Below are 4,444 nucleotides of genomic sequence, written 5' to 3' on the forward strand. Positions count from 1 at the left end.
TTCCCATTGTCCTGACGACCAGAAAGATCATATCTGCATTTCAGATTTTAAGCAGTTTTGAACAGGTCTGAAATACAATCAACTTATATTGCTTCCTCATCCCTCTCCTTCCTGTATATGGACCATACCTCCTATCAAAACAAGTCATTACCACAAAAGCAATATAAACCGTGAAACAATGACAGGAATGAATGACTAAATAAATAAATAAATAAATAAATAAATATTCAGTGACATATCAATACATCAACTTTGAATGAATCACAAAGGAAGTTTCCCCATGTTGAGGCTCATCCATTTCACTGTGAGTGTGCTGACCCCTGCGATTTTCCCAAATGCAGGAAACTCAACTGCATGATTTGTGGTACCCCTCCATATTGGGTTCCCTACTCTACCATATTGAGAGGGTAATTATTCATGTCCAGGAACACTTTTATTGTCCTCATTCTTCTCAAGAAGATATTAACATATTGGTTTTGTGGAATCATTGCCTTTAAAAACGGGCATATATGAGGGGGGATACCTAGGCCAATGAATCTGCTAAACTTGTGTTCCTCCTCGCATGAGAAAGTTGCAGGTAAAAAAGAAAAGAAAGATTGCCAGATAAAGGAGGTTGCCAGTTAGAATGTCCTGAGTCTCATTTACCTGTTGCTCAAGATAGGAAAATGCAACACATGGAAACAGCAGCTTCTTATAACCACAAAACGGTTGGATTTTTTTGACATAAAAGATATAAGAAATCAACTGAAATGTTGCTACAAAGGTCCGTTGACTTGCAATGTTTCCGGAACTCGACGTCCAGTTCTTGGCTTTTGGGTTTACTAACAGTCATTTCATTGGCCCAATTATTGATAGCTGTTTCACCTCAAGGGGCTGCCACAGGAAGGAGGAGGTCTTCTTGAACCATATAAATTAGCCTTGCCCTTCTGAGTTTTGATATCCTGCTGTTTCTCATCGAGCTGTTCAGCAACTCATTCAGGTGGGGTAAGTCAAGTGGTCCTAGCGACTGGGAGGCAAGGGATTTGGTTTGATTTTCATTTTAATGCAACTCTACCGACTTGGCAATACACAAACTGAAATGAGACTATTGTTCAAAATTCAGACTTCTACGAGTTTTGTGTTACTCTCTCCAACCAAAACAAGGTGTACGAAAAGTGCACAAAAGGGGCTTAGAAAGGCAGACCAAAATGCATTCTTAGTTAGGATTGCATTGCTGGATCAAACCCAAAGTTTGTCAAGTCCAGCATCATGGCACATTGCACATTCCTAAGCTTCAAAACATGTTGTGGTGTGTGTGTGTGTGTGTGTGTGTGTGTGTGTGTGTGTATTAGTGATACCCCAGGAGTACATGCACTCCTTCCCCTCCGTACTGGGATGTGAATTTTCATTGGTTTGAATCTTGCCACTTTAGCAAGCCATTTTCAGTCTCATCTCTCGCAATGTGGGAGATAATAATACTGATTCACCTTAGAGGAATGGTGTCATCATAACTGCACTTTTGGACACTAGAAATGCTATACAAATGTCAAACCAATAACTGCCTTTTTTGGCCTTTCTTTATGGAAAAAAGCTAATTGAACCTCTGTTGAGTCTCACCTTTGATATGAAATGCTTTAACAGGTCTGAAGATTCTGTGAAGATTTCAGATAAAAATGAACTTCAAATGGATCTGGCTGCTGGCGCTTATCCTGATCATAGGATTGGCTAGTGTGGCGGATGCCAGGCGTGGTCGTCGCCGAGGTGGCAGCCGAGGTGGTCGACGTGATGGCCGACCCGGTTTTCGCTGGGGCCGTCGCTGGGGTCGCCGCTGGGGCCGAGGCTGAAGAGGTAAGCAACAGATTTAATTTGTTTTCATTTTAAAAAAGAAACAACTAATAGATATCAAGAGCTTATTCTCCAGCTGTTCCCAGGGAATGGGGGGATATGCCATACATTTGGTAATACGTCTGGGGTTTTTTAAAAAAGTGCTGCCCTAGCCAAGTTCAAGGTGAAGCACTTGTGTTCTGCTTCTGGACAGTGACGTAGGCCTTCATAGAGGCCTTCGAGGCTAATGCAGTGGCATTGCCTCCTTCTTGCGGAGGGTGAAGGGATGCCTTGTTTGTGTGTGCCCTGCCCTTGGGCCAGGGGTAAGGGAGGGAGGAGGAGGATGGCTTGAAAACACTGCCAGAGTCATGTGTGTTGCGTCTTGCTGCAAAGACAGGAGAGTGAGGCGACACAGCGGCAGTCCTGCCTTTGGGTTTCTTTGCCTTATCTCTGCTACAGGTTGGGCCTAGTTTAGAAGGAGAGACTCCCACAATTAGATGTCGCTTAGCAAAGGGACTGACTGCTGCCCAGTCTACCATCCCAGGCGCCGGCAACCCACGCTATGCCCCTGCTTTAGGAAGCATAATGTAAAGGACTGAGAGCTTGGAAGCCTCCCCATCTCAGCCCCCATCAACATTTATCTCATTTTGAGCAGCACTTAGTTGTGGGTTCTCTACAGATATTATCAAACACCTGCAGTTTCTGAGAAAAGAATAATCCTGACCTACCTTGGTCCAAAGTCTTTTGACAAACACACACACACACACACACACACACACACAGACACACACACACACTTTGTAACTGCTGAGTGTTACTAGAACTGGCAGGCTTAAGGACCCTGTCTCTGCCCCTCTTTCTACCATTTTGCATGACAAGTGTAGTCCTCCTTCCCATTTTCCTTCATGTTTCGCATCAGTGAAGTTGATCTCTCTCAACCCACAACCTCCCATTTGGAAAAATCTATGGTGTTTACAATCGTATGGATGCATTTAACTTAATCCCTGAGTAAAGGAAGGTTCCCTAACTCATTTTGGCCAACTTTACTCCCACAACATGGGATACAATCCAGAGAGGGCAAAGGCTATAGGGATAGCAAGGAGATAGAAAGGAAAGGGAATGGAAGAGAAAGAAACAGCAGATGCAATGACACAGGAAATCAATAAAGATGGACTAAGTCATAACTAACTTCAGTCCATTGATTTCTTTGGGTCTACATCCCTTAGTTGACAACCCAAGTAGGAAGCCATCCAGAAAAGAGCAAGGATAACCTCCAACTTATCCATAACCAATGAAATTTCTCCCAGGCCCTGTTCAGCTTCCAGACAGTTGAAACAGGAATGTTCACCCTCTAAGCAGCTTTCTCTTCTTTTCATTTCAGCAAATTAGAGCGAGATGAAAGCACAAACCAGGAACGTCTGACAATGGCATCCCTCCAAGACAAAAACAGAAAACAAAATGCTAGCGTAGCAGTCGCTTTTCAACATTTCCTGCTCTCTACCCTGATTCCTGCTTCTTTCCTTGCCAGGGAGGTCAGTCTGCAAACAACAACTGCAAATCACCTTCCCCAAAAATCTATAAACGTAGCATAATATTTTTTGCCAACCATGGCTGTTTCTCTTGAGAATGTAGAAATGCATTTTATTTCCCACTGTTTGCTTTATCTTTATGAAACTTTCTTGCATTCAGCATATTAAAGCATTGCAAAAAATAATGATGCTCTTGATATTTTTTCACCTTTAAGCTCTTATCTCACAGCTGTGCAAAGTGACACAAGTCTATTTTCCAAGTAGGCTGGATATCTAGCAATATATTTTACAACAAGAATACAGTCTGGAGCAGGGATAGGCAAACTTGCCCCCCCCCAGGTGTTTTGGGGCTATACTTCCCATCATCCCTGACCACTGGTCCTGCTAGCTAGGGATCAAAAGAGTTGTAGGACAAAAACAACTAGAGGGCCGAGTTTGCCTATGCCTGGTATAGATCTTGAGATTATTTTTCTCCTGGCTTAGCTGGTGTTACAAGCTCCTCATCCAACAGTGGACATCCATCCATCAACCTTTAACTCAAAGGTACATGGCAGAAAGGTGCCTGTGGGAGAAATGGCTTCAGGTGGCTTAAAGCTGTTGGGCCACATCACGTGATGTGGAGAGGCAAAGGGGGCAGGGGGAGCTGTGGTGGACCTATGGGAAATCGGTCCATTCCAAGTTATGACAATCATTCAGACTCAGAGCATCCTCCAATCCATTCACTGTGAAATCCAAAGAGACACAATTCCATCACCCTTTCTCAAGTGTGAGAGCAGTGGCGTAGCGTGGGGGGTGAAGGGGGGTCGGCCGCACCAGGCGCAACATCTGGGGGTTAGGGTTAGGGGGCGCAAATCCACGGGCTAGGGGGCACAAATTACTTGCCTTGCCCCAGGTGCTGACAACCCATGCTACGCCACTGTGTGAGAGTGTCCATCCTTTTGTCACTGTGAGATTGAAATGGATTGCATCAGCTACAGATCCAGTCCTTTATCCAGTATGGTACCTGCTCATCTCTCCCTGTGGCTAGTGCAGCTTTGCGGGGATGATTTCAGACTCAAAGCATCATCCATTCACTACCCTATTTTCATACCAGGGGGCAGGGTGCTGGTTGC

General features: G+C 44.4%; 1 long non-coding RNA gene across 1 annotated transcript; it reads left to right on the top strand.

Moving 5' to 3' along the window:
- The first annotated feature begins 948 nt into the window (after positions 1-948).
- On the top strand, positions 949-3,385 carry LOC309368676. Its single transcript, XR_014167857.1, has 3 exons — positions 949-984; positions 1,621-1,827; positions 3,185-3,385. It is a non-coding gene; the product is annotated as an uncharacterized lncRNA (long non-coding RNA).
- Positions 3,386-4,444: the final 1,059 nt, after the last annotated feature.

This window comes from Podarcis melisellensis, assembly GCF_964234715.1.
Source record: "Podarcis melisellensis genome assembly, chromosome: 4".
NCBI lineage: Eukaryota > Metazoa > Chordata > Lepidosauria > Squamata > Lacertidae > Podarcis > Podarcis melisellensis.